General features: G+C 43.0%; 1 pseudogene; it reads right to left on the minus strand.

The window, feature by feature from the left end:
• Nucleotides 1-2,248: 2,248 nt before the first annotated feature.
• On the minus strand, nt 2,249-4,168 carry LOC9271555 (AAA-ATPase At3g28610-like; annotated as a pseudogene).
• Between the last annotated feature and the right edge of the window lie 22,255 nt (nt 4,169-26,423).

Raw genomic sequence — 26,423 nt, forward strand, 5'->3', positions numbered from 1 at the left:
GTCAAATTTGGAACATAGGAAACAGAACGACCACTAAAAGAAGAAAATGAAAGAGTTCCACGACCAACAACAGAAAGAGGGGTACCATCGGCAATTTGAACAGTAATAAGGACTAAAGGATGATATATAGATGAAAGACAAGACTTATCAGGGGTCATATGGAAAGAAACACAAGAATCAAGAATCCACGGAAAAGTACCAGAAGCAGATGAGGATCCCTCATTGGAAGTCTGAGAACCAGGAACAATAGAACCAGTTTGTGTAGAGGGCAAAGCAACTGAACCAGCTGAACGTGTCGAAGCAGAAGCAGTGAGGCGACGCAATAATATAAGGATCTCCTGTGTATTAGAATTGCTAGTACTCTTCTTCTTAGAAGAGAACCACAAGTATGCAATGGCCAGCAATCTTAGAAGCCAATTCCTCGGTAATTTTATTTTTTTTAAAAAAACTTAATGTAGATAACATATCTCAGGTTTTGCTCTTACTATAATTTTCAACTACGATGTCATCATCTTCCATGAATATTACGTTACTGATAAAATTATTATATTGACTATGTATATATTAAGGTCTGAGTACGTGTTGATAGTATGAATAACAGTAACCCATGTTAATAGTATGAATAACAGTAACCCATGCAACACATGTTGATAGTATGAATAACAATAACCGACGCATGGAGTGATGAGGCCGTAGACATGGATTGCAATTTCGGATGAAAAATTTCGGTTTTGCTAGTGGGGTCCGGCAAAAGTCAATGCCGGTCAAAAATTTGGACAAAAAATTTTTAAAAAAATTTGCTAATAAGGCCCTCACTACCCCCACAACCCTAACCCTAACCCATTTTTTCCCCGACAGCGCCGCTGAGAGACGAAAACCTTAACCTCCGGCGCCAAATCCTCCTACGTGACGCTGCCACCTCCACACCTCAATCACGGTGGCGCTCGTCCTACAGGTGGCCGCGGTGGCTCAGCTGCTCCCTCGTAGAGTCCACGTCATCAGCGCATTAGCCATCCCTGCCCCTCGGGCTCCTGGCGGCGGTGCTCCTCCTGTAGAGGGTGGCATTCAGTTGCTCCTGGATCCGGTAACTTGGCGAGAGGGTTGTCGACGACGAGGAGGCAGCGGTATGTATCTTGGAATTTCTTGCCTCTCCATCCCCATTCTTACTGATTCGGTGTCTCAACTCTCAATTTTCGACTTCGCCACTGTCTGATTAGTTACTCTGCTCTTGTCCTGTTCTTGAAGTAGTGTGCACTGTGGGCATGGGAGAAGAAGGTCCTGCATATGCTGGCAGTAGGAGATGCAGGGGTCATGGTTGCCCTGGTCCATCAGCCGCCGCCGCAGCTATTAGTGTTGGAATATAAAGTGAATTGCCTACCTTTCCTCATCAGCTTAAGCTTTTGGGTTAAACTAGTCAGTGCATGCAACCCACTTCTATTCCACGCTAGAGGCTTGAGGGGGCCTCGCGTGAGGGGGAGTGTTGGAATATAAAGTGAATTGCCCGCATTTTCCTCATCAGCTTAAGCTTTTGGGTTGAACTGGTCAGTGCATGCAACTCAATAATTGGAGCTGATTTCAGCAGGGGAATGGGAAGGGGAGCAGCAGCAGTTGTTGGAAGACGAGCGGAAGATGGAAGGGGAAGGGGATCAGCAGCAGCAGCTGTTGGAAGTGGAACGGAGGGCGGCAATCCTGAGACTGGTATTGGGCGAGGGAGAAACATAGCCCCACCAGGAGGTAAATACTTTAGTCATTGGACAATTAATGAGTATTTGGCAATTATTGATTGATCGAATGTTCAATTATCCTTCTGTTGATTGCAAAATGATTTGTCCCCGAATTTTCGGAATTTTCGGCTATATTTCGGATTTTTCGGACAAAATTTTCAAATTTAATTCAAAAAATTTCGGATGAAAATTTTTGAAATTTCTGAAATTTTGTCGATTGCAGTTATTTCGCCTCCCCTGGCAAAATACACACTTTCGAAACTGCAAACCCTGGCCGTAGATGCATTGTCAGCGCCCACGTACATATCCACCATCTTCACCAATATTCATCATGCATGCAAAACGTGAAGCGAATATGAAGAGACAACCACAAGCAGCTTAATCGGAGGTGTTCTGTTGACCTAGGCCTGCGGAGGTAATTAACTGGGAGACTTTCGAGACCTCAGAAACCAGAGGACCACTTCTTCAAGTTCAGATCTATCCAACGACAAGCTATAGAGTGCACATACATACATACATACATACATATTACCTTGGGAATTTGTATTTATGAACCTTGAGATTAATGAAGCACATGTTCCCTATGTTTTTTGTTTATTTTATGTACTTAGTTATACTGGCACCCCACACATATCGTTGTTATTTTTCTGTGCTAAACATTTGTATATTGTGTCATTTTAGGGTATGACTTATGCAAGCGTAAGTGACTAAACAAACACGAAAATCAGGTAAAATAGCAACACACAAAAAGGAGCCTAGCTGACCATTTTCCACCACACACAAAAGCCCAGTCACCATGACATATATATCCGACCGGGGCCCTTGTCTAGCTTTCTTCTGCGTTAGGTTGTTCCTCTTTGGCCTCTTCCATAGGAGATGTTGCGGAATTCATCTTGGCCCTCTTCATGATCAGTGTTTCCACTAAACTTTCCAAGCGTTCATCAGCATGTCTCTTCCGGTTGTAGCGCAGCATGATGCTATCACGATCGACTGGTTCCTCGTCGATCTCGTCGAGCAGTGGACCGATTTCACCGTTCCTCGGCATGAGTTTATCGGCCACGTCTGCCGGAGTGGTGTTGGTCTCGCTCAGCAGTCCCTCAATTTCACTGAATAGTGAGTGCTCGGTGATGTTTAGGTAGTTCTTGGCGAGCATCTTGAAGGCCTCGAACCGGCAGTAGGACATCTCGATGTCCATATCCATCCTTCCACGCCGGGTCAGCGCCGGGTCGAGGTGGTCAACGTGGTTCGTTGTAAACACGAAGATTCGTTCACTGCCGCACGCCGACCACAGCCCGTCGATGAAGTTGAGCAGCCCTGACAGTGTCACTTTACTTTTGTCGTGATTCTTGTCGGACAGCCCTATCACCACATGTTTGTCGTCGCCGTTGGCTGCCTTCTTGCCCTTGCGGTTGGTTGTGAGCTCGACCTCAATCGCATCGATGTCCTCGATAACGATGATGGATTTGTCGGTCGTATCAAGGAAGAGCTTCCGCAAGTCGGCATTGTTTAGGACGGATATTAAGTCGAGGTCGTAGACGTCGTAGTCGAGGAAGTTGGCCATAGCCCCGATCATGGTGGTCTTGCCCGTGCCCGGTGGCCCGTGTAGAAGGTATCCCCGCTTCCACGCCTTGCCGACCTTGGAGTGGTACTCCTTCCCCTTCTGGAATGCTCTGAGATCGTCCATGATCTCAACCTTCTTGGCAGGTTCCATGGCGAGCAAGTCGAATGTCGACGGGGGATTGTACGGGACATTGCTCCACATGCTCTTCCCGTCTTTGACGTGGTTGGTGAACAATAGCCTCTGTCGGTTCTTAGCGATTAGCTCACGCCACTGCCGGACGACGCCTGGAAGGTAGGAGTTCAGCACGAGCTGCCGGTGGCGCTTGTGAAACACCAGCCTCAAGCTCCGCGGCTCGTCCGAGTCCCCAGGCAAGAAGCTGATGATGGTGCCCCCCCTCTTCTTGGAGGTCTTGGGGAACAGCCTCCACCACATGCGGGCGCCCTCGAAGCTGTCGGCGACCTCCTGGTTCTCCTCCAGACTAATAAGTGGGTCGTCATTGCTGTTGTTGCGGAGCTGGGCCCTGAGCTTGCTTGCACCATCCAAGCACACGCTTCTCAGGTAGGCAGAGATGGCGTCGAACAGCATGTTCCGTTGCAATGTACTCGGACACAGTGATCTGCTCGTAGGGGTTGAAGTAGGACATCGCCATGGGAACCAAGCTACTGATGATGTACCTAGCCTCCTCATGGACGTGCTCCGGCATTCGGGACCAAAGCAAGCCGACGCCAGCCATAGCTGACCCGAACCCTACCCACTTCTCCACAGAAAACGCCATGACTGCGCGGTGCAGCCACTACGTACTCGCCTAGTCGCCTAATTAAGCGTATCTAGCTACTTACACTGTAGCTCCCTTCAATGGTTGCCGTTGTGGATGGGCTTGCTTACCGTTGCTTCTGTGGCGGTGTGGCCTCGGCTTATATAATTGGCGATTGTGGCGCGCAAATGATCCCTGCCGTTTCATCGTGGAACAGGAAAAAGGTGACAACGCGCCTCGTCGAAGTTTCGTCGAACCAAGCGCGATGATGCGATTTGGCTTACTCCACAGGAAAAGTAAGTAGTAGTAGAAATTGCAAGGGGCTCAAAGAAACCACGAGAAGGGACTATATCACCGCGTTGGGTTTAACTATTAATGACCCGAGCTGAACCGGTGGGCTAGACCACGGCACCACCCACCAACCACTGGTGGAGAAACCATCTTTCGTCGGTCGGCCGATTTCCACAATAGTCCCGGATGCAATAAAAACCGGGGCTAAAGATGATTTTTAGTCCCGGTTCAAAAGGGTAACGGGCATATTTGATCTTTAGTCCCGGTTTGTGTTACCAACCGTAATCCCGGTTCGAATGCTGTCAGGTCATGTCAGGCCCCCCCGGGATCTTTAGTCCCGGTTGGTACCAACCGGGACTAAAGATCCCGGTGATCTTTAGCCCCGGTTGGTGCTACCAACCGGGACTAAAGTCCCACCCCTATATATATGTCTTCTTCCTCCTCCAGCTGCCCGAGCAAGCTTCAAAATTTCTTCAAAAAAGAGGGGAGGTTATGCCAAAATTTCTATTGAATTTATTTTGGTGATTACATACAAATCGGAGGTGCCTAAAAGGTTTGCAACTTCATCCTCCAATGTTTTTTTTTGTCATACTACATTTGCACCTATGTTTTGCACACTTTTTTTGTCTCCAAAATTTAGTTGTAAGTTGATGAGAGAGAAAATGTGTGTGGGGAAGAAAGAATATATAGAAATTTAGTTCATTTGCTAAACAAGGTTTTATAAAATAGTTGAGAAGGAAAACTCTAGTGAAAGTTAATCTTAAATAATAGAAAACAAACTAAAATGAAAATTAAAAGAAGTGAAACACATTAAAATTAGTTTAAAACTTTACAAATAGTTTTTAAGAATTATTTGGTGTAATATTTTATGATTTTTGTATGAATAAAGATATCTTATAATTATTGTATGACTGTCATTATTGTAAGAATAATTATTTGTGTACGGTTTTTTTGACTCATGTAGATGGATCGGCAATGGATGTACGCTGACCGGCGGTCCAAAGAGTTTATTGACGGCGTGCACTATTTTTTGAGAGTGGCCGAAGCTAACAGGCAAAGGGGTTTTATTTGTTGTCCATGCAATAAGTGTAAGAATCAGAAGGAGTATTCTGCATCCAGGACTATTCATTTCCACTTGTTTGAGTCGGGGTTCATGCCAAGCTATAATTGTTGGACATCCCACGGAGAGCAAGGTGTTGAAATGGAAGAAGATGAAGTGGAAGACGACAATATTCCGGACTTTGCTCAGTATGTTGGATTTGAAGGAAATCAAACGGGCGAGGAGGAAATAGCTACTGATGGTAACGACGTTGCGGATGATCTTGGTCAGATGTTGCAGGACGCCAGGGAGGACTGCGAAAGTGAAAAAGGAGGCCCATAAATTGGACAAGATGTTGGAGGACCACAGAACTTCGTTGTACCCAGGTTGCGAGCAGGGGCACAAAAAGTTGGATACCACTCTGGAGTTGTTGCAATGGAAGGCAAAAAATGGGGTTAGTGACAAGGCATTTGGCGATTTATTGAAACTCGTCAAGAACATTCTTCTGGGGGGAAACAAATTGCCCGAGACAACGTACGAGGCTAAGAAGATAGTCTGCCCGTTAGGACTGGAAGTTCATAAGATTCACGCATGTCCGAACGATTGTATCCTATATCGCGGTGAGGAGTATGAGAACCTAGAAGCATGCCCTGTTTGCAAAGCACTACGATACAAGATTAGACGGGACGATCCAGGAGAAGTTGACGGGCAGCTAACAAAGAAGAGAATTCCTGCTAAGGTGATGTGGTATTTCCCTATAATACCATGGCTAAGGCGTTTGTTCAGGAACAAGGGGAATGCTAGAATGTTGCGATGGCACGCTGAAGAGCGTCAACAGGACGGGATGCTGAGACACCCCGCCGATGGTTCGCAGTGGCGAAACATCGACAGAAAATTTAAAGAATTTGGAAAGGACGCACGAAACATACGGTTTGGTTTGAGTACGGATGGCATGAATCCTTTTGGAGAGATGAGTAGCGGCCATAGCACTTGGCCCGTTACGATGTGTATCTACAACCTCCCCCCTGGCTATGCATGAAGAGGAAGTACATAATGATGCCGATTATTATTCAAGGCCCCAAGCAACCTGGTAACGACATCGACGTGTACCTAAGACCACTGGTCGAAGATCTTAAACAGTTGTGGAAGAAGGAAGGTGTCCCCGTGTGGGACGAGGACAAACAGGAGGAGTTTAACCTACGAGCGCTGCTGTTCGTAACCATCAACGATTGGCCTGCACTTAGCAACCTATCCGGACAGTCCAACAAGGGGTACAAGGCTTGCACTCACTGTATGGATGAAACAGAAAGTACGTATCTTAAGCACTGTAGGAAGGTTGTATACATGGGTCATCGTCGATTCCTTGCAGCAAACCACCCGGTACGGAAGAAAGGCAAGCACTTCGAACATAAGGCCGACCACCGTACGAAGCCTAAACATCGCAGCGGGAAAACAGTGTTTGCTATGGTTAAAGATCTTAAAGTAGTGTTCGGAAAAGGGCCTGGAAGCCAGCATATAGAGAGCGAAGATGGTCACGCGGCGATGTGGAAAAAGAACTCTATATTTTGGGAGTTACCATATTGGGAATTCTTGGACGTACGCCACGCAATCGACGTAATGCACCTCACTAAGAACCTTTGCGTAAACCTTCTTGGCTTCCTAGGTGTATACGGAAAGTCGAAAGATACACTGGAAGCACGTAATGATCTGAAGCATATGGAACAACGCGGCGACCTTCACCCGGAACCAAAGGAGAAAGGAAGCCATTACTTGAGTCCAGCCAGCTACACTCTTAGCAAGGCAGAGAAGGAAAGTATGTTTGAATGCTTGGAGAGCATAAAGGTACCGTCTGGATACTCCACGAATATCCGTCTGGATACTCCACGAATATCAAGCGAATAATAAGCACGAAGGAGAAGAAGTTCACAAACCTAAAGTCTCATGACTGTCACGTGTTGATGACACATCTGCTACCAGTTGTAATAAGGGGTATCCTTCCAGACAATGTCCGGGCAACAATAACAAAGCTATGTGCATTCATGAACGCAATTTCGCAGAAGGTCATCGATCCGGATAGATTAGAAGCCCTTCAGAATGAAGTGGTGCAATGTCTCGTCAGTTTTGAGTTGGTATTTCCACCTTCATTTTCAATATAATGACGCATCTGCTTTGTCACCTTGTGAAAGAGATCCGTATTCTCGGGCCTATGTACCTACACAACATGTTTCCTTTCGAGAGGTACATGGGCGTTCTGAAGAAGTATGTTCGTAACCGTGCTCGTCCAGAGGCAAGCATCGCCAAGGGTTATGGAACAGAGGAGGTCATCGAATTTTGCGTAGAATTTATCGAAGACCTTCGCCCAATCGGGGTACCTGAATCACGCCATGAAGGGAGACTACGGGGAAAGGGAACTCTCGGAAGGAAAGCAATAATGACGGTAGACAACAATTTATTCCGTAAAGCCCATTTCACTGTTCTGCAACACTCTTCATTGGTAGCTCCTTACATCGAGGAGCACTTGGCTCTAGTTCGCGCCAGGAACATCGGTAAGTCCGATACATGGATTACACGGCATCACATTGATACTTTCCCCGCGTGGCTACGACAACATCTCATGGGTAACGAGTCGATCAACCAACAACTTGCCTTCCTGGCGAGGGGACCGTCTGGGTCGATCGCGACATTCCAGGGATATGAGATCAATGGGTACACATTCTACACGAGAGCCCAAGACATGAAGACACGAACCAAAACAGCGCTGTTCGTGTCGATGCCATGGGACACGATGGAACAACTGCCACATATTACGGTGCCATCGAGGACATATGGGAACTTGACTATGGTCCTCTCAAGGTTCCTCTGTTCCGGTGCCAATGGGTTAGGTTGACTGGTGGAGGCGTAATGATTGATGACAGTGGGATGACAACTATTGACCTTAACAAGGTTGGATACTCGGACGAACCTTTTGTCCTTGCCAATGATGTAACGCAAGTCTTTTTCGTGAAGGACATGTCTAGCAAAGGAAAGAAGGGCAGAGGGCCTGATGAGCCTAAGCGTCAAGTGGTTCTCGCAGGCAAAAGAAAAATCGTCGGAGTTGAGGACAAGACTGACGAGGATTACGATCAGTTGGATGGGCAACCCCCTTTCACGGTGACGATTGACCCTAGCATCCTCCTATCAAATGAAGACACCCCTTACTCACGCAGCGATCACAAGGAGGGAACAATAGTGAGGAGAAAGTACGTGCGGTCAACCGTCACCGCCGATGTAATGCCGTAATTATTGTGTACACGATGTAAACTATTTTGGATGTATTGATTATCCATATAAATCAATTGATGTATGGCATATGTTAATTACGCACGATTATTAGAGGTTTCAACAAGTTTAAATCATGTATATGCTAGTTATATGTGATACTTACAATTTTTAAAAGTTTTAAATCACACAGGTGGCAATTTCATATGTATGTTAATTAGAGTTTTTAACATTTAATTTACTAGCATTCATATGCTAATTATAATTGACTAGAGGATTTTTAAAAGTTTTAAATCACGCAAGTGGCAATTTCATATGTTAATTAGAGTTTTTAACATTTAATTTACTATCATTCATATGCTAATTATAATTGACTGGAGAATTTTTAAAAGTATTAAATTTAATATATTTTTAAAACTATCATTCATATATTAGAGTTTTTCACAATTTAATTTACTATCTTTCATATGCTACTTATATATGACTATTCGAATTTTTAAAAGGTTTAAATCATGCATGTGGCATTTACATATGTTAATTAGAGTTTTTAGCATTTAATTTAATATAATTCCTACGCTAAGTATATATGATGATTACAATTTTTATTAATTTTAAATCATGCAGTATGTACATACATATCTTAATTAGAGTTTTTACCAATATAATAATATCATTCATATATATGCTAAGTATATATATATATATATTGAAATTTTTATTAATTATAAGTCATATATTTGCTTATTACGATTTATCCACTTAATTTATTACAGACAAAAATAATTTTTCGAAGTAATTGTCATTAATCTTTGTACTTTAAATAATGTTAATGCATTAACTTCTATTTTATAAACACATATGTAAGCGAAAATTATATGCAGTGCTATAATCTTTAGTCCCGGTTCTTAACCCTAACCGGGTTTAAAAAGAATTTCGAAATAGCGGGAAAAGATATTTACTCCCGGTTGTTGAGAACAACCGGGACTAAAGATATCTTTAGTCCCGGTTGTTCTCAACAACTGGGAGTAAAGATCTTTTCTTTACTCCCGGTTGTTCTCAACAACCGGGACTAAAGATATCTTTAGTCCCGGTTGTTGAGAACAACCGGGAGTAAAGATCCGGGGGTATATATATTCCCGGTGCGCCCTCGTCTTCTTCACCAACACTTAGACGTTTTCGGCCGATCGATCTCTCTCAGCCTCTCTCCTTCGCCGCCACTGCCTAGGGCAAATCCCCGCGCCGACGCCGCCGTATCTCGCCGTCGTCTCGAGCTCGTCGTCCTCGCCGCCGCCTCCGCCTCCTCCGCTGCCGCCGCATCTCTGGGGTGAGAGCCGCCGCCGCCAGATCTCCCTTCATCTCGATCTCTCCGATCTCGATCTCTCTCCGTCGCGCCGCCCGCCACGAGACGCCGCGCCACGACGACGACGCGCCATGCCGACGCCGCGCCAAGCCGCCGCCGGCACGCCACGCCGCCGTCTTCGCCGCCGCGCGCGCAATGCCGCCGCCGGCACGCCACGCCGCCGCCTTCGCCGCCGCGCAACGCCGCCGCCGCATGCCAACGCCACGCCGCCGCCGCCTTCGCCGCCGCGCGCGCAATGCCGCCGCCGCCACGCCACGCCGCCGCCGCCACTGCCCCGCAACGCCACGCCGCCGCCGCCGTCGCCACGCCGCCGCCGCCGCCGCCACGCCGCCGCGCCAACCGCCGCCCCGATGCCGCCACACCGCCGTTAACGATCGAACGAACGAGAGCGAGAACGAGAACGATCGAACGAAGACAAGCGAGAACGAGGGAACGAACGTGAATGAGAACAAGCGAACGAACGTGAACGAGAACGAGCGAACGAACGTGAACGAGCTAGGGAACGTGAACGAGCGAACGAACGAGGACGAACGTTAACGTGAAATGCAATATATATATATATATATATATATATATATATATATATATATATATATATATATATATATATATGTTACTTCGCATTTATCCTAATACATCTTTTTGTATCTTGCAAAAAATACATGTTGTCGGAGTCGTCCGTCAAGCCTGAGTGGAAGAGCTAGCCCTAGAAGGAATTGGAGCAGGCAAGTGACGTAATAATATAAATGATTGTTATATTTGTAATGCAATTAATTAAGATTATTAGACCTGTAATTAGACTTATCATATAAGATTGTGTAGTGTTCTAATATTATTTGAGTTTTAATATAAGATTATTTTATTGCAAATTAGACTTAGTATGACATTATTGACTACGGAATTGGTGCGACTCCTAGCAATTGACTATTGTAGTCTTAATTAGACTTAGCATATACGCACGAAACACTTAGCATACATGGCTATTTTAGTCTTAGCATGTAATATTATTTGAGTTTTAATATAAGATTACTTTATTTGTAATTAGACTTAGTATGTAATTATTGACTACGGAAGTGGTGCGACATATTACACTTAGCATGTAATATTATTTGAGTTTTAATATAAGATTACTTTATTTGTAATTAGACTTAGTATGTAATTATTGACTACGGAATTGGTGCGACAAGTAGCAATTGACTATTGTAGTCTTAATTAGACTTAGCATATACGCACGAAACACTTAGCATATACATGACTATTTTAGTCTTAGCATGTCATATTATTTGAGTTTTAATATAAGATTATTTTATTTGTAATTAGACTTAGTATATAATTATTTACTAGCTAGGGTTGTATAATATACGTCACCTAGACTTAGCTTATATCACGATTTGTAATTAGACTTAGCACGTAAGGTTGTGTAGGGTTCTAATGTACGACATTTACACTTAGCATACATGACTTAGATTGTTAAAACATAAATGTCTCGTGACTTAGCAGATGTTTCTTGTATCAACAGATGGCTGACCGCGATGAGGAACAGATATTGTACGATACAATCGCGGAGGGAAGCAGCCAGTACTGGAATGAAGAAGAGGGGAACGAGGATCCAAACCAGTACTTGAACGAGGAAGGGAACGTGGAGAGGGATGCGGAGGGGAACCAGCAGGGGCACGTGGAAAGGGATATGGAGGGGAACCAGGAGGAGGAGGCTAGTGGTAGTCAACCCTCCGTTGGACAGAAGAGGGCACGCGGGCAACGAGGTGCAGCGAAGAAGCTTGAGGGTCGGCACATCATAACGGAAGTGGAAGAAGATGGACGTCCTAGTGCCCCGGCCGAAGCCGCCAAGAACTATGTACGTCACAGCGGTTGGGTTGTGCGGGATAACGTGCCTGTCAGTACGGTGTACTGGCGAAGAACAAGGGCACGCGGAGATCATGAGAGCTTTGTCCCAGATTCAGAGAAAGAGATGCTGTGGACCACAATGCTCGAGACATTCACCCTTCCTGCGGGTACAGAGGACAAAGTGAAAAGGTGGACTCTGAAGAAAATGGCAGAACAGTTTCAGAGCTTCAAGGGAGATCTGTACCAGAAGTATATACTGAAGGGGCAGACACCGAACTTCGACACATTCCCAAAGCTAAGGGATCACTGGGACGAGTTCGTTGCATATAAGACAGGTGAACAAGGGCAGGCGATGATGGAAAGAAACAAAGAAAATGCCGCCAAGAAGAAGTACCATCACCACTTGGGGTCAGGAGGCTATAGCGTCGCGATGCCGAACTGGGAGGAGATGGAGGCTTGCTTGATTGAGAGGGGTATCGAACCGGCAACACCCAATTGGCCGGAACGATCGAAGTTCTGGTACTATGCTCACGGTGGAACGCTCAACCCAGCTGATGGCTCACTAGTCTTCGGCGATCAGATACGAGAGGCTGCGCGACGACTAACAGATGCAGTGGAAGCCTCCTCTCAGGGCACGTTCCGACCAGACAGAGATAGGGACGAGCTGACAAATTAACGGGGTGATTCGGGACGAACACGAGGGAAAGAGGTGATTCCTTAGAAGATTGGTTTCAAGGAGGACATCCACACGTACAGGAGTCGGATGAGGAGCAAGAGAGATACCGAGGCGAAGATTGCAGACCTAGAGTTCCGGGTATCGAGCTACGAACTCAACATGCAAGAGGAGGTGGCAAGGAAGGTTGATGAACGCATGGCCGCACATCGGCCCCATGATCCCCAGCCGACCATTCCTCCTGCAATGGTGAGCCCGTCAGGAAACCGTAGCAGCTGCGCCTCAACGGGGCAGGTAGGATCACAGAGCATGGACGCCATGCAAACACAGGACGAATCGACCTGTCCCGTTGATGACATCACTCAGCGGACACCATGTGAGCTGTATATTCCTTTCAAGAACTTATCAATAAAGGTAAGATTTAGCCATTCCGCTAGTTGCTGCTTATATATGTTGATTACTAATAAATAATCTCTCACAACATGAAGGTGGCGTCGGGCATGGCCATCCCAACGGACCCTTCAGGTACTTACCACTACAGGCCGATTCCAGCAGGATACTCGAAGGTCGAAGTTGAGTTGGTCGAAGGCGCATACGAGGACCTCGAGCTGGATTACCCTGGAGGAGACGGCGAGACGCATCTACGAGACACAAGCCATGCCATTATTCTATGGCGCAGGCGGTACATCATCCTCCCTGGGCGACAAGCGGCGTCTCGTGCACCATCTCCTCCGGCTCCGCCATCTCCTCCTCAGGATCCTGCACCGTCTCCTCCTCATGCTCCGCCAGCACCGTCTCCACCTCAGGCTCCAGCACCGACTCCTCCTCAGGATCCTGCACCGACTCCTCCTCGGGCTCCTACACCTACTCCTCCGCAAGCTCCTCTTCCGGCACCTTCAAAGTCAAGGCCCCCCCAGCTCCATCGCCTGCCCACACAAGGGCAACGAAGAAGGCGAAAGTTGACGCCGCCAAGAACAAGGACCCGGGGTACGATTGCACGCAAGAGGAGCTTGACGCTTACGTTGCATCAGAAGTCAAGAGACAATTCAAGCCTCGAAGTCCAGAAAAGAAGATTCCTATAGACCCCAGTGTCAGGAACTTCTTCAGGGGTATGTCTGCATCTGTCAAGGAGGCCATCAAGCTATCGGACTATGAGCGAACGCTGAAGAAAGCATCTTCTGGAAAGTCCAAACCAGTCCCTCAGCTTGGAGAGCAACCAAACCAGGAGATCGAGCCATTGGTGACCGGTAAAGAAATGACGATAGAACAATTTATTACTGACACCGGTCTAACTACGGACCAATTGCTAGGAGTCGCACCAATCGAAAAGGCGGAAGTGAAATACATGTACGAACTCGGTAAACCGCTTGTCAAGCCTGAGCTGCTGCAGTCCCTACCCACACAAATGTACAAGTTCCATCAGCTGTACATGGAGATGAGCGCCACCGGTAGAGAGATGATCGGAGCGAGGATCAGGGACACGGACTTCTTGCAAGGAGATGACATTCTCTGGATCAATTTCAGGGGAATCTACGAACTATACCAGCTGGACGCCCTCGACGTCTCTATTATGAGTTGCTGGATTTTGTAAGTATATCGTTCAGTTAGATTTCTTACTATACGTCTCCTTTAATTAATTAGGTCCTTGTATATAAGTAGACTATATAAAATAAAATACTCCCTTTTATCGTTGTAGAATGGAGATTCAAAGGGCCCGACGGCGGAGGGTTTTCGATACTGGATTCATCGACCCTCGGAGAGTAAACGTCGCAATGCTCGACCAATATCCACAAGAAATAGAGGACAATCTCGTCCATCTCCTGAAGGCGCAGCATTACAAGACGTTCATACTGTTGCCGTACAACACAGAGTTAGTTCAATTTTACTGTCTTCCTACATACCAAATTTCATTCCCGTACGAACTTGCTAAGTGTTTCATATGTAATGCATCCCACGCACATTGCAGATTCCACTGGGTGCTTTTACTCTTCGACCTGTCGGCCTGCACCGTCAACGTATGTGACTCAATGGATAAAAAAGAGTCTACGTTTGACAAGGTTTTCGAACTTATAGACAGGTACCGTCATAAGTTCCTCTGTTAATTAAGAAAATCTTGTTATGTTAATTGCTACTACGAATCATAGCTTTAAACTCCATGTAGGGCTTGGTATCGGTTCCGTCATTTGGTCCGCGGCAAATGGAGAGAAAGACTTAGGCGGAAGTTCAAATTTCCTGTGAGTACACATGCTCTACATTTATATTTCTCCGATTCAAATTAATACATACAACTGTATATTAATTAGATCTCACGCCGTTAATTTGTCATTTATTTGTAGTGCGCAAAGCAAAAGCAGGGAACTAACTTGTGCGGCTACTACGTGTGTGAGTATTGCCACTGCCTTGCAGACCAAATCATCACCACAAGAGAGCTCGATGTACGTACAAATAAATTCAAAATTTCATTACGTAACGATTTCTTGTTTAATTAATAATCAATTTCATACATTCATATAGTTTATTCGCATGAGGGATAACCTGACCACACACAAGGAATTTATCGCAGCGGTTCAAGAACAACTCATGGGATTCATCAACGAAGAAATCCTTGATCCCAAGGGTGAATTCTACTACGACAGAAACACAATTCACCGGTCCTTAGCTTCTGAGCTAGCAGCGACTACTACTACGTCGAAATCGTAGCTAGCTAGAACATATAATGGATTGTAATTAATACATGACTACATATGTTTCTATATGCATGTGTACACATTTTCTATAATGTAAATATATTTTGGTCATATATATATCTATATACATATGCATTTGCATAACATATATATGTATAAATACATATATATTATGCATGTATATACATATAATATAATATAATATATATATATACATATATATATATATGTATGCATATATATGTATTGAAACATATATATGCATGGTTTATATATATATATATATATATATATATATATATATATATATATATATAAACCATGCAGCAACAGGGCCATGCAAAAAAAAAAAAAGGTCAGCTCGATCTTTAGTCCCGGTTATTTCACCCGGGACTAAAGATAGCGATCTTTAGTCCCGGATTGGTACTTCCGGTTTGGAAACCGGGACTAAAGGGGGTTACGAACCGGGACTACAAAGGGTTTCTCCACCAGTGAACGCACCCAGTCCACGTAGGCTCCTCTCCTCTTCTTCCTCTCTCTTCTCCTTCCTTCTCTCCTTCCTTCTCTCTTCCTCTCCACTTCTTCCTTCTCCTCTCCTCTCCTCCATCCACCGAGGCAGCAGCGTGGCGGGGCACTCCCCATCAGGGGCAGAGCCAGGATAAAATTATAATGGGGCTAAACCAAAGTGCCTGCCGCCACTCTGCCTGGAACGTCGTGCACTCGTGCTTGTCTGCTAGCTGCCGCCCGCCGCCCGCGGTGCCGCCCCTACTCCCTTGCTGCTCCGCGTCTCCGCCTCTCTTTGCGCCTCTACGGCAAGAGCGACTGATGGAGATTTAGGGTTGGGTGGGGATTTTTTTTTTGGCCTTCTCAGCCTTTTGGGCATTCTGATATGTGGATTAGAATTTTACGGGGTATTATGGAGGCTCTAATGGTCCATTAGGGGATAGGGGGTATAAAGACCTCCCCCGTCCCCACGCTGTCTCCGCCACTGTTGAACTATAATAATAAGTGAGCAGTGTTCTTTTTGACATGTTGATAATCTTAAAAAATAAAAATGTATAGAGAACAATTATAAGTTTCAATCACAAGTTCACAACCTCACTGAACTTGAACTATCAAGACACAATTTTATTTATACTAGCAAACATACCCGTGCGTTGCAACGGGTGAAAAAACTAATGATAATATACGTTTTACATGTATAACCATGTTGATGACAAACAAAAAATTAGAAAATTGGAACATCTTAAACGTAATGGCCCAACCTCAATGATGGCAACCTTACCGATATTTGCTTTACCTAAAATAATTAGATTATTCATATGACAACATTTAATCCCATTCTTGCAACCAATCAAATCCTAGACTGCCTCACATGGTCAAGTCTATACAAAACTACACAAAATAGAGTCACTGTGCACTATTCTCTAAATAACAATTAAAATATGTTTATTTTCTAATATTATTTCCATATAATATGTTATCAAGAATAGTAGCTTTTGTTCATAAAAATAGTCTGATAATTGCCTACAGAGATGTGCAGGGTATCCAATACAGAAGAATAGATGACGAAACAAAAGCTGTGTATGAGATGGAAAAAATCGATGGATCCGATACGACCAAGCGTGCATCAATTTACCTTTTTTCTTACAGTTTTTTCCTCATATGCTTTTTTTTTTGCTTTTTTTACAGACGATGGAAATATTTTTTCTGGCATGTTTTTTTTGGACTACGAAAACCTTTTGTTCTAGCGCGTTTTCTTTTGCACCTTTTTCTAACATTTCAATTTTTTAAACTTTTTTCTCGTGCATTTTTCTTTTTTAATATATGATGGAAACTTCTTTTTTTAAATAGTTAGATTAGATTAAATTAGAGATAGAGAAGAGATAAATACGGTCTACTAACACTGCGAATAAAAATTAGACTTTTTTGCCGTGCTTTTTTCCGCCCTTTTTTTTTCTCCTGCGTTTTTTTACGAACAGTTTTTTCGCTACTTTCTTATAGAGTCGGACATTTCTACATGTTTTTTGGATTTTTTTATTTTTACGGATTTATTTTTGTTTTTCACTTTGGAGGAATCGGATTTTTTTTTCCGCTGTGGGAATTGGATCTACGTTTCTTGGTTTCTTTTTGGGCAGGAAACGGATTTTTTTTTCGTTTAGGTGGGAATCGGATATATTTTTTCAATCTACGTTTTTTTTTCCCGTTTTATGTGGGAATCGCATTTTTTTCCGCCAGGGAATCGGATTTTTTATTTTTTTCCGCTGTTTTTTTATATTGATGGACGAAGGAAACATCTCTTATTCTTATTTTTTTATATATAAGTAGTAGAGATAGAGATAGAGATAGAGATAGAGATTAGAGGTTAGTAGTTTACCAATTTCTAACTTCAAATCTTCAATCAGACCATCAATAAGCTGCGTCGTTGCCACAATGCCACTGCCAGCCACAGCCCACAGCGGGTCAGCGGCACAGTGGCGTTTCCTGCCTGCCTTGCCGCCTTGCACCCCTGCTTGCACCCTCGCCGGAGAGAGGCTCGCCACCTCCTGATCTTCGCTGTGGCGCGACGGCGCTGGACGCCTGGACTGCCGCGCGCGGCGCCGGCTGGCCGGCTGGCCGGCCTCCAGTCTTGCCCCTCGCCGTAGCGCCACTAGCTCGTCGAAAGCCACCGCCTGCTTGCCGCTCGACCTCGCCGGACACCGCCGCCTGCTCATCGCCCACACCGCGCCCGCCGCCCGTGCCTAGCCGCCTAGGGCTATGGATTTAGGAGAGAGGAAGAGGAGGTGGCCGGCGGCAGTGGGATTAGGGAATCGACGAATCGTGGAGGCCAGGAGGGGGAGAGGCTGGTTGGGGGAGTGGCTGAGCCGAGTGGGCCTTAACTAGGAGTTGGCCGGGCCAAAATTTAAAGACTGCGCTCGTGGACTCGTGGTTGTAGACTGTTCTTCGAATCCAGCCAAATCGCGAACTGCTTCGTCTTCAACCTCGCTCCAGCCTCCCTTTCAGCTGACTTGACGAAGCTCAGCCCCCACATCCCATGGAAATTTTTAGTGGGGGCTTAGAGGGGTCTTCAAGGGCAAGGGGGCGGTAGTGGGGTCTCAAGACCCCCCCCCCCCCGCCCCCATGGCAAATCCGCCCCTGCTCCCCACCACCAGATCCAGCGGGAGGAGAAGGCGGTGGTCCGGCGGAAGCACGGCGGTGTCCTCCCCTCCGTTAGATCTGGCGGGAGGGGAGGCGGCGACATGGAGGGGCCATCCCCTCCGAAAAATTGGGCAGGAGGAGAGGCGGCGACCCGATAGCGAGAGACGGTGTGCGGCAGGCCACCGCTGGGAGATGATGTGTGGCGGCAGGAGGGAGGCAGCCCGTGCCCCTCGGTAGCAGGAGGCAGCATGTAGCGGTGGGAGGGAGGCAACCCATGCCGGATCTGGCAGCGTGGCGGCGCTCGCCCCTTGGCTGCAGGGATCTGGCAGTGGGGCCACCGGCTGGAGGTGTGGCGCGGCGACGTCAACCGGCGGGGAGGTGGGGCTGCCGGCTAGAGGTGCGACGGCATCGGCGGCCGACAGATCCATCCCTCCCACTCCCTCCCTATTTGTGATTTTATTTGATCTAGATGTGTTGTTTTTCTAAGGATTATTGATTGTAGCTCGTGTTCATGGATTTGAGGAAATCTTGGGATTTGGGTATTATTTGGGATCGGCTTGATGGCTCAATGAATCGAGCCAACTATTTTTGGCTAGTGTGCATCTCAAAAGTGCCGGCACCTATAACGTTTTCTTAGTAGTGAAAGATTTGTATATATACTTTTAGTACTATTACGTCTATTGTGTAATGTCTCATCTTGAAATTAATTATAGAGTAAATTGCATCACTGGTACACGAACTTATCAGGTGGGTGCAATCTAGTGCACGAACTTGTAAAATGCTTGTTTTTTGCATAAACTTGTCTAGGGCGTGCGGAGAAAGACAAAAAGAACACTACATAGCTAATCTTATTGATTTAGAGGCTGATTAGGATTACTATATAAACATATATCTGAGAAGGTCTCTATTAGACATACACCTCTTCAATAAAAATAGAATGGATATAGTGATCATAGAAAACAAAACGAGCAATGATATAAGGGTTAGAAATATATGAAATTCATCATTTCCATGACGAAGGACAAAGTAGAGACCAAATTTAAAAATATTGCATATCTTATGTATACTCACTACACGTCAGCATGGCACGTCCTAATCAACATCAGCTTCATAAAATTAACATTGCCAAGCTATTTTGATCTCATTTGCACAAACTAGACAAGTTCGTGTACCGAAACGAGCATTTTACAAGTTTATATACTAAATTACACCCACCTAACAAGTTTGTGTACCACCAATGCAATTTACTCTTAATTATGTTTCTTAATTATGTTTAGTGAAAAAGGAGATAGAGTTCTCATAGATTTATACTCTTAAAACTGTCAAAATTTTTATTTTTTAGTTATAGCTAAAATATAATGAATTAGAAATTAAGAATCTACACGTATTGTAATATTATTGGAAGTATATATAATTTTCTTTAGAATTTTTTGTGAAATTTATTAGTTGTTGTGCACGATATGTACACGGAAATTTTGTGTGAACAAAGATATATTCCCATACTACGTATCTTTATTTACTACTCTCATTGAGAATACTGCTTACATTTTTGTATATGTAAAGGTATCCCAACGTATGGATAAAGATATAAATAGAGAAGAAATCATGCCGATTTAAGGAAAAGGATTTTGTAATCCGATCCGGGTATGATAGGGCCTTGTTTGCGAGATTGCTAAGGGCCGGGGCGATCGATCGCCCCTAGTGATCAGTTCGGATCTCCCCTCCCTCCACCTGGTTTTCTTTTTGTTGTCACCGCATTACTTTCCTATTTTAGTAAATTTATGCACCTAAAGTTTGTACGCCTCAAGTTTACACATCTAAAGTTTAGAGAGACCCAAAGTTTATAAATCAAAAGTTTATATATCCAATTCAAATTTGAATTTGAATTCAAATATTTTTTATATATAGTATTTCTATACATCTAAAGTTTATACACCTAAAGTTTATAGACCCAAAGTTTATAAGTCAAAAGTTTATATACCCGATTCAAATTTGAATTTGAATTATATCCGATTCAAATTTGAATTTGAATTCAAATATTTTTTATATATAGTATTTCTATACATCTAAAGTTTATACACCTAAAGTTTATAGACCCAAAGTTTATAAGTCAAAAGTTTACATACCCAAATCAAATTTGAATTTGAATTCAAATATTTTTTATATATAATATTTCTACACATCTAAAGTTTATACACCTAAAGTGTAACACCATGAAAATTTCTGTCCTGATTTGCGAAATTAAAATTTCGTGTTAATCAAAAATCTTTTCCAAAATCCATCATGTTGGCTTTTATTGGATTCTATCTCCCCTTTTTCGGTTGCGCTTGGACCACGAGGACGGAAATCTAGAAACAAAATATATTTTTGATTCAAATACTATTTTGTTAAAAGAACCATGATTATGAAATATATTAATTAAGAAAATATTTGTAAATGCCATTTGTCTTTCTGTGAACCATTTCTTTGAAATAGAACCTACTTGAGGTATTTGTATTATGAATAAAAAAATAAATACTAAATATTTAGAAAACATACTTTGAGAGATATTTCCCCGAGGAAACTATTTTTACAAATGAGGGCTAATATTAGTTAACTTCTAAAAACCCTATTTTGAAATTATAAGTGTTTGGGAATTATTTTTACAAATAAAGACTAGAAGGAATTTACTAGCAAAACTCTATTTACGAACTAAAATCTTAAATGAGTTATTTCAAAAGAATTCACGGAAAAGTATAGTTTTCCTCCTTGAAAGGCCTAGCTTACCCGCATAATGGGATTTGTATTATTTGTTTGCATTTGTATGTTTGTGCCAAGGATCTCGGTTAATCCATCCTTGTGAATCCAATCCTTGTCGTATTTCCTCCGGAATCATATTCCGTAGTTCAATCCTTCTTCTCAATCGAACCCCTCCCGAACCAATTTGTTCTGGTGTCTGGAATTGCTCGAACTCAGTATTTCCCCCAGAACCACCTCTCAGAGTAATATCCATTCACTGTCCTTTCAACCCTCCCAAGTTATTGTAATACCCCGTCGTTTCCTTGAATTGTTGGAATACCGCGATTAAATCGATCCACCTAAAGGATGTTCTCCAGTCGACATCCTTCCTTGCCCTCTTTCCTCTCCGACTAATTTGCTAAGCGTTTCGGTGAAGCTAATCAAAGCCCCGAAACCCTTTCCTTTGTCATAACATCGCTTCCTTCCTCAGACCGATTGAACACTAGAGTTGAGCCTGAGTTGTCCCGTCTATTCGACTCGGCTCTCCCCGGATTCCATTCTCCCATATTCCTTCTACTTAAAATCCCAGAGTTCGGCCATTCGCTTGAAACTCTAAAATCGCTCGACGAATTTAACTGTCGTGCGTCGACTCGTATATTCTCGACTCTAATTCTACCTTTGAACCCCACCGCGACAAATGGATTTGTATGCCATACGCCGCACCTAGACCTATCGTCTATATCATCCCTACCGTTGAAACATTACCGCATCGCATAGATTCTTATGCCAAACGTCGTTTCTAAAATCCATCGATATCATCGTCTTTACATTCAAGCAGCCGCAAGGACATCCTAAGTTAAATACTTGGGCGACTGAGCGGCCAAATTGAATCCAATCCAATTACCCAAATTAAACAGCCCATTTATAGTTCCAACTCCCATTTACAAATTTCAGCCCAAAGTCAAATGTCCGAATATACAGTCCTTTTACAGTTATGCAATCCTATTACATGAAGTACCTACAGTCCATCTACAGTTTCCAAATTACAAATCCCCTTCACAAATTCCATTTGCAGTTCTACAGAATATTCCTATTACAACTGGGCTTTTCTTTTCCCTCTCAGCCCAGCATATCAGAAGTCTATTTCTACACCCTCTCCCCCTTGTGACCCAAGTCTGTTTCCCCTCCTTCTTTTCCCCAGCCGGCTGCACATGCACACCACCTGCTCGACGAAATGTCGAGCCAGGCTGAGTGGCATGCCGAGCCAGGCAGGCTGACGCGCCGCACCATGCAGCAGCACGCCGCTGAATCATGATGTCAAATTTTTGTTCAAATTCTACCATGTCTTCGTACTCATACATGCATGCATTAAAATCTGACAAAATACTTGTGTCTTCATTGTTCTCCTCATTCTTCTCTCCACCTAAATGTTTGATAGCATTCTACATAATGGGAATGTCCATTATGACCTTTTAGAAAAGTCTCAAACAACCGTTTGAAGGACTGAAATGTCTCATCATACATGAGAGCAGCACCAAAAAATTAAAAATTACAGTTTCTCTAAAGTGATTGAATCCCACAAAGACACCAAACGGCCTACTCTCATTGCTTGTTCCAAAAGTAGTATCAAAACTAACAACATCACCAAAACGTGCGTAATCTGCGATCATTTTAGCATCAACCCATAATATGTTAGCTATTAGTTCTTCACCATCCATTTGCAATGCATATTGGAATGATGGGCAATCGGCAATTTTGTCTTGAAAATACTTAAGCATGCTACTTGCTTGGCCATATGCCATCTCCTGCTGCCACTTGGTCCGCAAATAGTTCTTGTGGTCTCGGAGCGTGTAGCTAAGATTGAGTGATACGCCAACTTGGTATGATCTGCCATTTCAATTTGAAAAGCTTGTAAATCTGAAATTTTTCTTAGTGACACCATTAAATGTAAAGTTTCCAGCATGTATAGTGCATGGTTGTGTTCCAATATCAGATCAGACACTATATAATTGTGCTTCTTTCTATCCATTTTAAGATTCATGTGGACTTGACAATCTGTTCTAGTTTCAGCTCAAGGACACTTGTTAAATGATTCCTTTCGTTTTGCAATCGATGACCTTCGTTTGCACAAACAAATCTACATGATGTAACACTACCATCTGACGGCCATCTGTTTGTATACCTTTTCCTGACCTCAAAACCTTTCTGTCCACAGTAGCTAAGCCAAAATGCCCAAGCCACATCTGAATTTGTAAATTCCATGCCAACTTGAGGTACCAAACTAGGCATCAAGTTATTTCTGTATTGAAAAAAAAAAACACTACTGAGTATGAAACTAGTGCATAGATATGCTAACAAAAAAATCGCCAAAACCATGCTGTAAACATTGATTACATATTGGCACACATATTCTTAGAGAACATTCATGGCCTTGTAGTTGTATTACACACCTATGTGCTTCCATCGCTGGACTATTTGACATAGTTTGATGGCAAGCCTCAATTGCTTCTTCCATGAGAAAAGGGGAAACTTGATCGATTTCAAAGCAACCTAATGGTGGAAGTTTGATTCAGTGAGCCATTCATGAGAAGTAGAGGGCATAAGAGAGAGTTCAAGCTTTGAAGTGCAGAAAAGCTCCTGTCCAGCGATCACCTCCTCCACTCATGCCAAAACATCAACAAGATTGTTCCATCTGGGTATAGCGATCGCTGCTCGTCGGCTACTCGTGCCAAAACGCCCGAGCGAGTTCCTTCTCGTGCCCTTTGCTGCCGATCCCATCCACTGAAGTGTCTTTTTACCTCCCTCTGCATGGTCTGCAAATGGGCCAAAAGGAGCAACTGGGCATCACTCTAGGGCCGAACGACGGAGAACCGAGCAGCTGGACATCGATGTAGAAAATCGCACCGTCAAATTCAGAATGAACGCAGATGAAGCGAACTACGTCCCTCTGACATAGATTCATCTACGTTAGAGGATCTGCTTCTGTGATTTCACTGCCGTATTGCTATCACAGAGGGTGTGGACATAGGTTTTGGATTGCAAAGGGTGAACTCATCCTTTGTATATTAGTACTAGAAAAAATACTCGTGTGTTGCAACAGGTGAAGTCTATTTTAATCTTATTATTGTTATATGATTTAGTTAAGATGAAATTCACTATGGGAGTTCGCTTGGATATATATATTTTTAGAAAATCATGAGCTGCAGTTAGGAGTCCGATCGTCTTAAGTTAGCACGCAAGTTTTTTAAAACAGATTTCTTATATGATTCCTTCTGTATTACCAAAAATGAACGATCTTAAAAACCGACTCAAATACGGATATGTATTTCCAAAAGCAAACGAACTTAAAAACCGACTCATGACGTACTAAAATACCGACAAAAACATCTTCAATTTTTATAATAGTAGAGATAGATTTTACTTTTTAGTATTCTTATTTGTTAAATTGCAATTTATCATCTGGATTTTGAAGAATAAATTAAATTTACATCTCGATGATTTGTCCTTTCTTTTCTTAGCGCTTACAAATTATATAACGAAGGTGGTTCAGCAGATAGGCTCGCAAGCCAACTCGAACAGGAAGCGAGCCGAGCTGAGCTCATGAGCTCGTTTCCCTAACCGAGTCTAGCCAAGACTAGTTTCTTACGACCCTTTGCAAGCCGAGCTGAGCCAGTGACCCGCCCATTAGTCTTCACTCTACCTTATCATGTACAGTCAACAATCACGTCCGCATTTGCCTTTTTTTTAAAAAAAAAAGATTCTAAGAAATGTTGGAAGTGCTGATTGGGGCTTTACCGCTGATCATTGCAAATGTACTAGCAAACCTCTTGGCAAATCAAGGTAGAGGCTAACCTGTAGTGTACCATAGTCAATATTACATGGAAATACGATAAAGTGTACATTAGTGGGTGCATGGTATATAAATAAATGGAACCTGGTAGCGACAAAAAACCATGATGGTTTTGTTGGCAGTGACTATGGTACACAGTTGTAATTCTGGTTCAGCTGTTGTACCGATATTTGTTTATGTGCTTGGTAATTCGTCCAGATTAAATAGTTTAAGGGTGTGAAATATCCGAAATTGTAGATATAAGGGTAAATCATGCTTTTCCGATAGTTGAGTGTAAACTAAGAACAAAAAATAATTGTTGTAATCCAATAATTGATCCTGTTGGTTAGGATGGTTAACCAAATTAATCAAAAAATTAGTATTGTTCCATAAGTAGCAAACTATTAGAACCAATTAATAAGTCTGGAACCATTTAATCCATAATCGCGAGCAAAGTTTTCTACGACAAAACATTCCAACGACGCAACAAATGACGATATAATAGGTGGTGTTGCCAAGAATGCAACACATGAGGATATAGTTATTTTGTGATGATTGCTACATGTATTTTGTTAGCTGTGTAAAAACCATGCTAAAATTGTGCCCAAATCCTGTCTTTCTTTTTCTTCAAAATATCCAATTTTATCAAACTAGAAAGGAAGGCCGCGCTTATACGCGGGCATCTAATTTAATGTTGCTTGAAATATTACTCTATACATGTGAATATAAATTTTTATATGCGTGACTGTTCCTGATTCTATTCTCAACCTGTTTTTTTTGTCAATATTTTGTCTGTGACTATTTTAAATGCTAATTATCCTTGCAACACATACATTCTAAACTAAATTTACTTACAACCATGAAATCTTGAATTATAGGAAAGTATTATGTTGCAACAATAGAGTTGGCTCCTATGAACTGTCATCTAAACTATATGTACTTTTTAATACATATCAAATCTTCGTTTTGGGTTCTAAACTTTAAGAAATTCATTTTCTTAAGAATAGTTATTGAACTTCATGCAAAAAAGTTCAAATGATTTTTGCAATTTATATCGGGCTTTGGATACAAGAAAATATGTTTAAATTTAGCCCAATTTCATTTGAATTCCAGTTGTCCTTTCTATTTCTTTTTCTTTTGGAATATTAGAGGCCTACATTCTATCAATCATTCTTGAAATGATTTTGATATCATAAAGTTGGGATGTGATCAGAACTATGTTACTATGTTGAGTGTACAACTCGGTATGGGATAAATGCGTCCTTTACAAAATCTTGCCTCCAAAATTGAGCCAAAAATATTATAACAGTAGACATAGTGTGTTTTACTTCCTCCGAGATCAATATGTATATGAGACATCAATGTGAGTATGCATTCAGGGACATGTAAAAATTTGATTTTAACTGTTGCAAATAAAAAACAGAGGAAAGAAGGCGCATATGTACTTGTTGTAGCCATGCATGGAAAATATTTTAGAATTTTATTTGTTAGATAGATCTAACTGTCTAGAACAATCAGTTTATTAGAAATGTTGTCACCATAAAAG

Source organism: Oryza sativa, chromosome 12, assembly GCF_034140825.1.
Source record: "Oryza sativa Japonica Group chromosome 12, ASM3414082v1".
NCBI lineage: Eukaryota > Viridiplantae > Streptophyta > Magnoliopsida > Poales > Poaceae > Oryza > Oryza sativa.